This window comes from Plectropomus leopardus, chromosome 7, assembly GCF_026936395.1.
Source record: "Plectropomus leopardus strain MGB_pleo_1.0 chromosome 7, ASM2693639v1, whole genome shotgun sequence".
Taxonomy (NCBI): Eukaryota; Metazoa; Chordata; class Actinopteri; order Perciformes; family Serranidae; genus Plectropomus; species Plectropomus leopardus.
Window position 1 is genome coordinate 8,072,333 of NC_142182.1, and position 11,470 is coordinate 8,083,802.

Here is an 11,470-nt window from a genome sequence, read left to right on the forward strand (position 1 = left end):
TTGTCACTGGGAACAACTGCTTCCATACATGTTGTGAATTTAATAATGAATAACTTGAAACTTAAATGAGTCATTAATAGAGGCTTTTGGGTCCCAATGTGTATAATAGCCAGTTTACAGTTATGAATGTTAATAATCCATAAAAGATTTTTTTTTTTTTCCCTTTCAGTAATTCATCCTAGTCTGCTGCTCAGAGACACATTGTGTGCCTGTAATGTTGGATCTGTGAGAAATTAACTTCTCAGTAGAGAATGTTTGGATCCCACTGGGGTCATGCACATGTATTCAACATCTCTAAATAAATAATAATTATCTTTTACCAGATCTCCATGCCCAGTGTTTTCCCCAAGTTGTTTGTCCTGCTCTGTCCTCAGATGTTGGAGGACTGCTATAACAACCCTAAAGAATACAGCTTAGTTTACAACAAACCAGGAGACTGGTTTCTTCATTAAGAGACCTGTTTAACAGCCCATCTACCATCAGAGACTGCCTGGGGCTGCAAACCTTTCACTTGTGAATAAATCGTTAAAATACCTGCTCCAGCCTACCGGAGCAGTGTACAGACCTTAACACTAACACACTCTCAGGTTAAAAAAAAACCCAAAAAAACACCACCACCAACAAACAAAACAAACAAACAAAAAAAAAAACACCAGTGGGTTTAAGACAAGATTTTAACTATTAGGTATTTTACAGCATGACCAACAGGGGACTTTGAAAATGTCCTGTGTTGTGTTGTCCCTTTGGTGCCCTGTTTGTGAATGTGTAATCATACCTATGTCCACTGTCTAAAAATATGGATAATGTATATAGTACATTTGGTGTCAGACTTACTGTTGTTTTAAATTTAAATGTCTTATCCTAAATTAGCTGTTATTGATGGATAGAATGTAACAGTTTCCAAACCTTTATAAAGCAGTGTAATTGTACTGCACAAACACTGTAGGCTATGGCCTGCATGGGTTCACTGTGGTTACACTGAATTTCTAGTGCTACTATTTACAGCATGTAATAGTTTCAAAACATTCCCAGAAACATTTACAACCACACATGCAGTAAGTAATCAACTTCATTACTGTCCTTTTGAATATTCAGTTTGCTACACAAAATTAATTAAATTATTATAGGAATAGTTTGACATTTGACAGAATGAGAATATCCACTTTCTTATGTAAGTTCACAAAATCTGCCAAACAGTACCAATAAGTCACCATGCCCAAATAGCGTTGAACAAACTCCTGTAAAACCACTTGTAACGCCCTTTAGTTACACACACAGAGTAATCCCCAATTTTACACACACAGCGCCGCTCGCGGTCTGAGTCCCCTTGTTTTTTTTGCTTGTTTTTCCTTTCCTTCCCTTCACTGACGCCGATGAGAACAGACAGGCTACTGCCAAGAGCCAGCAATAAGTGTTAAAAAAAACTACATGAAAGTGGGTAAAAGCTATTTTTGTTGTAAGGTATCGATTCTGAGAAGTATCCACATCGTGAGGAGTTGTTTTTGGGTTGTGAACATCGCCGTTTATTCTGTTTTTTTGTCGAGGGAAAACTCCGGTGAGTAGAAGCTATTAGCGTTTAGCATAGCATGCTAACGGCTGCCGACTATGGCTAGTTACTCACTAAATACATGAATATATCATTAGTTATGTTGTTATGTTTCTTAGAAGACGGTTTAAAACCAACCGGAGATATATAAGAGTTTGTTGAATGTGAGAACGTGGGTTTATTTTGTACTTCTGTGTAGAAAGTGTGCTAATTGAACAGTTGCTATTGTAAAATGCTAGCTAAAGCTACGAAGCTAACGGAGCTGATGTTGTGAGCTAAAACACGCAGCAGTGCGCAGCTGAGTATTACTGACAGACAGTTACTTGATTCGTTTTTCTCAAACATGATTTAGATGTGATTCAGTCCATGATTTATGTGCACTATGTGGTGGTAAAGGCTTAAAACAGTTAAAAATAGTTAAAAACAATTCATATACACCATTTGTATGTGTTGGCTGTTAAAAGTTCATTTTATAGCTGTAAATGATGCATTGTCAAATTTGAATGGTTCACATTCATTGATTTAAGAAAAGAAAGAATAAATACTGTACAGTTGATTTAAGAAAATGTTTGGAAAGAGATAAATAATGGATCTAAAAAACTGCTGCTCTATGCAGGTTGGTTTTTTTGGATGTAAGAGTGATTCTGATGGCGAGCCAGAGCCCGGACCAGCGAGACCTGGAGCAGGGACCCGACTTACATACGTGGAGGGTGTAACGACGGGGACAGCTTCATCGAGCATCTGGAGAGATCATATCACATCATACAGGTAAGAGACAAAAATCACACTACCCGGGTAGATGAATGATACACACTGACTCTGGACAAACTGGACACTGATTTGGACTTTTGACTGTTTTTGGACTTATTTATTTACCATTTTGGGCCCATTTTTCTATTTTATTTGCACTTTGAATATTATATCTCTTTATTGTGAATTTGTTCTATGGTTATTTACAACTGAGGTCGTTATTGGTAAAATGATGGTGAATTCTGAGTAATAACTTTTTTTTTGAAATACCAAGGAGTACACAGTCAGTCATAGCTGATCTATTTAATTTGTTGAAATTGAAGAGTGGCTTTCCTGCCAATAAATATATTCTTGTTACTTTTTTTCTTTCCAAACCGTTGTCCTTGTCACATCTATCCTCCCTGAGCGAAACTATATCTTCTGATCTAGCCCAAATTACAGTACGTGACATCAACGTTAGTACATGTGCACTAGGTAATGTCACATAGAACGTGTTACACACTTGTTGTTTTTACGCCTTGGTTTTTGTTAGATTACTCAATCATGTTAGTTAGTCAGCTTTAGGCTCTGGTAAGCAGATTTTCATCCTGGCTCGTGTACACTATTCTGATGCTCCACTTGTATAAAGCTCAAAATGATTTGAATGTCATGTTAAAGAGGAGATACAGCCCACTACTGAATTCCTCAAGTGTATGTATGTGTCCTCTGAGTCTGTCTCTCTGTCCTCTATTACCATAATTCACTCCCATTCCCATGGTCCTGGGGGTAAAGCAATGCAGCCTCTGCATACTAAACTGTATTTCCAGGATTTTTCCAATGATTACAAAGGGCAGTATGAAGGAAAATGATGCCTGGGATGAGCACCCCTGCAGTTAAGTGAAGGGTGCTACAAGAAAGCATAAGTGCACATTTAAGTTCATTATCTGTTTTCTTATGCATGTGTGAAGAGAAGGTGAGAGCAGTGTAGGGTAGAGACAGGAAGATAGTGTGCGGAAAGTAATGCACCAAAATCTGTATATTTCTCATGTTCATCATAAGCCAGCACTTAGTATATAACCCATGTATTTGGGAAGGCTGTGATCACATGAGCTGACAGGAGTAAAGAAAGAAGCGGTTTATAAGGATGCAGTTCAGGGGGGTGTATGTGACACAAAACACAAAATCACCCAGGAGACGGCTGTTTGAAACTGTGTCAACTTTGAGTGAACTCTCTGTCATTTGAGGGTATGTCGTCACCGTATTTCTATCCTAAAACCTAACTGCAGTGACTTCACTTGTCTAATCTAACCTAACCTAAATCTACCTCTACATTAAGTATATAATGTCATTCATGGGGCACTAATTTGTAGGCTATCATACAACATATCCTCATTTAATGGTTTGTGGTTCTACAAAAATGCACACACTTCAGATGCTGTGATGTCCTGTGAAACAGCATCCCCAAAATTATGTTACGTACCAAACATAAAATGTTACCTCACAGTCTTCCCAAATACTCTGTTTATACCAATACCTTCTCATCCCAAGTAGTAACATATCACAGCTTTGTCAGTGCACTTCAGCATCTGCTAATTACGTTCAAGGTATCCTTCTGCTTCTGCTGCAGACAGTCTGGAAATGCCACTGTTGATGCTGGGATGTCAACAAAAGCACATGATAACCAACACAGGCAAGTGCATATGGTAACCAATGCGGGCACGTACACATGGTAATCAATTCTGGGAAACAAAGGCATGGATGGTTAGATTTAGGTAAACAAGACACAGGGTTAGGTGTAGAAAAAAACATCACATTCAGATGGGAAGCAACCTATCCACCTCCTCTACCACCCACTCTATAGGGACCTTTATGCTCCTTACATTAAGTCATTACTTGCAGGATTTCAACCTGACGCCATCCAGCAGTGTATCATGTGCATAATGCAGGTTACGTCCAGGCATGGTCTCAGCTGCCGTCTCCCGTTTGCATGTTATACTGCTGCGGCAGGTCTGTCAAGCCCAGGAAGTGCAGCAAATCTGCGGCATATCATGCAGCTGTGAAAGGTGGCTTTTGGTATCTTATGCTGAAATCACTGCAAAAGCAGCAGCAATTGACAACTTTGAAATTCGAATGGGCTGTTCATGCAAAACTTACTGGCTCATGATTACATGGGATACGTGCAGATTTTGGTGCATTACTTTTCACTGGAAAATGTACGAAGAGTGCATCGGAATAACCTGCTTATGAAGAGTTGCACTTGCATTTTCCTAGGTGATCATCTGAACCGTTGTAAGAGGATAGACTGAGCCAGTGATCTACACAGCTCAAATCTTTTACATTCTGCAGAGCCAGTTGTGCCGGTTGCCATATGGAAATTCATGTGGCCTTTCACATTAATAGACAATTCACAGAACTAAAGGTATACATTACAAAACTGAAAATACAAGCAGCTAAACTGTAGACTTGTTGAGTGTAAGGTGAATCAAAGTAAAATTAAATATGTTGTTTGAACAAATCACTGACTTTGGGGGTGAACCAACAGGTGCCTTCGATGTTCTGGTGACTGAGCTCACAGCTGGTCCTGAAAACCTCTAATCAGGCAACATAAGTGAAAACAGCAGTGCAGGTGTTCAGCTGGCATGTAGGACCAATTTCTGCACATGTGTGCAACAGACTGCTTGGTATGGTTGAAGAATAGACCTTTTCACAGCAGACAGTTTGGCTTGTAATAGTAGGAAAAGTGCAAGTGTGACTGATGACATTAAAAACTGTGTTCCATTTAGGTGAGCTAGAGTCGGAGTTTATATTGTGCATCCATGAAGATGGATGATAAAACATTCTACTATCATGTTGTCGCTGTAATACACACTACATATGCTATATATTTCACTGTTAAAACTAGAATCTAGGGATGAACTCTTTAGGCCAGTAGTTTGATACATAAATTCAGGGTATCTGCTGTTGATACCAAGTGCCAGTGGGATCATTTGGATTAGCCATGCAAGCAACATAGCTCTGGTGATGGAAGTGTAGGTCACCGCTTTGGTTCAGACTGAAATGTCTTAACATAGATTACCATGTAATCTTGCAATGTATCCTCATACAACAGATATTGTGATATCTTGCAAATAAACATAATACTTTGTATGCGAATAAGTGTGCATGCACTGCAATGCAATACAATGCACAACCACTGGTATGACTGTAGTCTCTTTGTCCTTTTATTTAAGGTTAACATGAAGTGATTGATTTGTAAATAAATGTAACTGGTAGCAGAAACATTTCATTTTCTAAAGACACTGACAAAGAAACTGTATTTAATGTAGATCAGCCAGGTCATGGCTGATACTCAATCCATATAATCAGATATTGTGATACTTGGATCAGAGAATCTCTACTTGAGTCCACTTTTGCTGTTTAATTCCATTGTTTGATATGTCGGCAGCATAATATGAGCAGCTCAGATAATGTGTGCAATATAAACTCATTAAAAAGTGCAGTCAGTAATATTCTAGTCTCTTTGCACAAAACGGCCATCATTTATGAGTGGGTGCTCAAAAGAGTGTTGAATCAGCTACATCAGCTTGCATAACATCAAATGTTTACCTTCTATTTTTAAGTTTGTGCTCTATTTTCTTCTTTGCTGTATCATCTCACCATTGATGCTGCAATGTCCCAGTTTCTCCACAGGGAACACACAAGTTTCTTCTTATTTTTACAAGCAAAACAGGGAACCACAAAGAGTCTGCATACTGACATGAGACAGAATCAAAGCAGAGAATGAGCAGCAATCGGAGGTGTTGTTGATGCCGCTTTTGCACAGTCCTCCACCTGTCCATTCATCTGTTTATCCATTCATCTTTTCATCCACTACCTCTTGCCTGTCCCTTTGGTACTGTCATGCCCAGCAATGTGCTCATGATGCAGAAGTGGGAGGAGAGGTGGGAGGTTCATGCAAACAAGGCAGCACACTGAGAATAGATGTCTGCAATATACTCGCAACCTCCTGCCTGAAGTGCACTTATAATAGAGTCATTTCAACAAGTACAGTAAATGACATCATAATTTGCAAAGTAATTGTAAAAAAAAAAAAAAGGTAATCAGATTCTGACGGAGTTTTTAGGCAAATTACTGACATTGATATTTGAGAGCTACAAAAAAACTAATTAACTGATTAAATCATTTAAAGCATTTTTGATGACAATCCCTTAAGTTTGATTATGAAAGAATTATCATGACAAGCACTGAGTGGGGCATTTTACTGTGAAAAATGTTATACTCCTCCAACATGATCTTACAGAAATCTGTGAAATGAAAGACAGAAAGATAGTGTTTTTGATTAAAGTATTATGTTTGTTGCGTAACGAACATAAGTACGTTGTAAAGTAATGTGACTACATTACATAACATGACTTAACCAGGTAAAAGATGTAAGTACTTCAGATTAAAATAATTTATTTTAGATTTACACAGAACATGAACAGTAATCTCCTTAGTGAAAGTCCTGTGTGTATTTGACCCATCCACCACCCAAGCATGGCACCTTGCTGACTTTCACTCTTTATACTACATCCTTCTTTACTCCTGTGGGTGCATTGGTCACATGGACGCAGCCTCTTAATTACATGGAGAGCTTCTCACCACCACTTTGCTCTGTGCTGTTTTAAAGCCTGGCATACACTTGGGCTGTCTCAGACGAAAGATAACCATCATGACAAAAAAGTCGCGATATCTTTGGCTGGGGCTCTAAAATGGTTGTCCTACGTCAGACAGTGAAAGAGGTTCAAGGATGACCGTTGTTATGTTCTTGCAATCAAAGACAGCCTGGGATAAAATTCTTACAGTGTAAAAAAATGGGATGAGAATCTCATTATGTGACTGTTGTTACAGCCTAACCAACCAATAGAAATGCAGCATGAAATGACGCACGCACTGATCAGCACAACAACTCAGCTCAACTCTTACCACTAGAGCAGTGTAGATGGATAACGCATGATATTTTTTCTTGCACACTGACATCGATGGACATAGGTCAACAGACGTAGGTCGATGGATGTAGGTAGTAGCCTCAAATTTCAGAGGTGATACCATCGCACAGTCTACATACATCAAACCTGATGTTGTACCTAATTCTATCAATATCCATGTCACACAGTGTGGCCTTCATTAAACTTTTAAGATTGCAAAAATCAGTCAGCGGGAGGCTTTAAAACATGAAGCATTTGTATTCATACACAGCTTTCAAGCACTACTGACAAGGTTTAAGTATGCACATTAACTAAAATGTAAATCTGAACTACGTCCCCCAGAGAAGACTGTGTACATACAGTCAGTCTGTCCATGCACATATAGCACATACTATGCAACTCTTTGGTGCTGCTTCCTATAGAGGATCTCCCTGAGTTCCTGTTTTATTCAGGGGTTTCCAGCATGCTCTCTGTCATCAGTCAGCTAGTCCCTGTGGATTCAGCTTTATCCAGTTAAGTTCTGAGATCTGGTGGACAGCTGAAAGCCACTGGGAACTCAAAGTCTAGAGCAGCTCTCTGATTTGCCAGCAGATGTGAAAAATTCATGATCTCATCTACATAAGTCAATCTATTCTCAACGTTGTTGATAGCAAGTTCTAAAAATACTCTGGCCTCTCTGTGCCTTTTAGGTGCTAAAAACATCCATGAAAAAAATATTGTAGATGAATAAATCATCATTTTGCCCACATTGTCTTCTTTAACGCCCATCTTTCCACGCATTCACTTTATGTTCAATAGCAAAGCATTTTGTGTTACTGGCATTATTTTAGGGTATCTAGCTGATGTTTATGTATCTTTTTCCACCCACAAACAAGTCAGTAACTCACTGACAGGAAGAAGAGAATAGATCTCCATAGTGGGACCATTAGCATGCCTGAGCAATTACAGTGTGTGCGTGTGTTTGTGCACATTTTTGTGTACATCATAGTTGATGCTCGTTGGAGTCCCAATGGTGGTGATGTGGTTGCAGAGTAAGTGATCTTGTTACTTGCTACTATTTCAGCTAAGTGCTTCTTACTGGTGGGATGCTCATCCCTAACCCCCTTTATTGCTCTCTTTCCTTCGGTATTCTCTCTGACACACACACGCATACACTCAGAAAAAAAAATCAGAATCTAGTATTTTGACACAGACCATGTTTTACAAGTGTTCAAAGATTTGAGACTCTCTTAAGCAATTAAAAGTTGATATGTTGACTTTCATACTTAAGGTTTGTGTCCACTTTACAATAAATGTTTAACTGAATGAGATAATTAGGTCTCTTGCTAGCTGAATGTGGTATCCTTAGTGATCTGTTAAAATAGGAATGAGGAGATAAACAGCACAAAGCAACAGAGTGTAGGAGTGTATTCAAATCAGCCGTAGCTGAACACCTACATGTCTGTATAAGCAGAATGAACAAAAAGCCTAACTGTAAATGACAACATTTATGATTAGGGCGTCCAATTACTTCTCTGCAGCCCCCTCTCTCAATCAAACTCCATCACACTGATACATTATACGTTATTTGAGATACATTTGTTGTTTATGTTAAAAACGTGTTCCCTCTAAAGTGTGACCTTAGGAGGAAAGGTTCGTGGTGTTACAGATCAGAGGTCAATAGAGTGAGCGAGAAGAGCAAAGAGCTGAAGCGATAGAACTGTGTTTTTTTTTATTTCATATATCTCTGCTTGACCACAAAGGTCTAACTCTATGAGTGTCCTTGCCAAAACTAACAAAAGAATTAAAGTTACATGAGGCAACACAGACTATAAGCCAATTCCTTCAGTTCATAATTCCTTAAACTTCATGTACTGTTATTTCCCTTTTTAATCCTTTCAGTTATTATCAAATAATTGTAATTATCAAATTCCAAACATGATTCATGTGCTTTGAATGTCTGAGCAGTGAAGACCTTGGTTTGAGTAATCTGCAGGTTTTTAATAAGTATGTAAATGTTGGGCAAACACCTACAACATATTCAATCATAAGAATGACTTTTACAAACAACAAGAACAAAAAAACCTTACACTTTGGGTCGACGGTGACAACTGTGTGCCCTTACTAGTATTGGAGTGTGCATATACTGCCAACTTAAATTTAGTTTGAAGTGAGATAATAATATTACTTCAAATTGTCAGGGTCATCCTGGACAGACTACATTAAAAAAATCAGCACACTTCTGAAGGGAAAAGCTTCTCAGAGAGTTTAGTTGACCTTGTTTTAATATGCTATTTTAAAAGACTGTGTAGTGAAATAACTCAATTTAAAATATAAATATTATGGGTTTTTTTTGTTTTTTTTTTATCAATTTCTAAAACGTCAAGTGGCGGATGGCTTGACTGCATTTTGGCAAACAACAGCTCACTTGCCCACAGTGTTATGTGGTGCTGCTGTTGCACTTTGCTGCTCTGTGTTGTCTGTGCAGTCAGTGTTCTCTTTCCATGCTACGTTTGTCAGTTTTTTTTGGGGGGGGTGGTTTCATTTCATGAGAAAATAGATGTGTAGTGTGAGAGTGTATGAAGTGTCAGTTTTGTGATTCTCACAGTTATATATCTCATCTGGCTTGGGAACCTCCAAAAGGAGCTGGAAAAGGCAATGCCTTGTGTCTTGTGGATGACGGACGGATGGATGGACTCTCTCCTGCTTTGCTTCTGACAAGTCATTACTTTGCCACTTACACAGGCATTTTATTATGCTATTATTATTATTAATATTATTATTATTATTGCATTATAAGATAAAGATTCACATCATTTTTACTCTCAGCAAATCATTCAGTGACCTCTGGTGCCCTGTGTGGAAGCATCCGCATTTGTTGTGTTTTCTACATTCATTTTTTCCCTTTAATTTTTTATCAGTCTGTAGTTCTACTATGTATCCTTGTGTGTTTTCATAAATTATGTACAATATATTTTCAGGTTACTACAGGTATTTTGCAGGAAAAATGCTTTTAGTTTGCCATTTTAATCTTTAATCAGTATGAGCCTGTGGTGCAATCCAGTTTATTCTATTGGGTATAGAATAACGCCATTCACGCATAAATGAGAGCAATCCAAAAGACTGGGTATGTGCCATCAGGATGAAAAACTTGTAAGCAACACTCAATTTTGACAGCCAAGGACATTTAGAGCCGAATAGATTTAAACACTTTGGACTCTGAACTGATTTGCCCCACAGACTGAGATGTTGTAAACCATATAAAGTTATGTAAAAACTGAAAAATGAAATTATACCTACAGTATTACAATAAATGAAAAAAAAAGAAAAATTGCTGCAAATTGTTCATTAGTAGGTCGGGTTTAGGTCAGGGTTATGGCTGTACATTCATATGGGAAGCAAACACTGGGCTCCAGGGTGACAGTCCGGGGTTTGTTGGACCCATCCACCACCCCTCCCACCCACCCTATAGGGACCAGCTCTTTATATGGCATCATTACTAGCGGAGTTTCAACCTGGCACCGTCCAGTGGCATATCATACAGCTTTGACAGGTTCTGTCTGACAATGTTATCAGCTGATGCCGCCTCGTCCAAGTATCATACTTCCACGACAGGTACTGCGAAAGGTTTCATCTGGCCGTGTTGCAATCTGACACCTCTCTCTTTTCTTGCAACTCATACCATCCTCTGTGGCTGCGATTGTGCTTACGTTGAAAACAATGGAAGCACCTATTGCTTAGTACTTTAAGTACATTAACGTAGAAGTGAAAAGGCATCTTATAGCACAAAAAACATGTCTCTGAACTTTCTGGGTTTCAGATCAGCCCTTTGCACCAGGTTATAGACGAACAAAATTTCAACTTAGAAAATACAGCCTGTGGCAAAGCTGCTCAACCTTTACAGAGACACTTTTGGGCTTCACATGTTTTCAGGAGGCTCATCCTGCTCTGAGCACCCACAGCAGCCATCACAAGAAGAGTACAAAATATCCACAGAGCAACACACACCTTTCCAAAAGTGCTTGGCAGGAGCTTTCCGCAAATTGCCTTCAAGAGCTCAAGAGGGATGAATTAGGTGGACAAATTGGCACCATATGCAGCCTGAGGGCGTCTCTCTGTTGGATCATGTCTAGCGTCTGTCGATGAGTTAAATTACATCCAAGATTCACACTGTTTTCACTAATGCCCCTTAATTTTTCAACGGGGCCCAGATTCCTCAGTGATCTGTGTGATCTCTGGGACCATGAAT

General features: G+C 38.9%; 1 long non-coding RNA gene across 1 annotated transcript; it reads left to right on the forward strand.

Annotated features, from left to right (window-relative positions):
• Positions 1-1,335: 1,335 nt before the first annotated feature.
• LOC148189140 (uncharacterized) lies at positions 1,336-10,472 on the forward strand. Its single transcript, XR_015776877.1, has 3 exons — positions 1,336-1,555; positions 2,163-2,314; positions 9,830-10,472. It is a non-coding gene; the product is annotated as an uncharacterized LOC148189140 (long non-coding RNA).
• Positions 10,473-11,470: the final 998 nt, after the last annotated feature.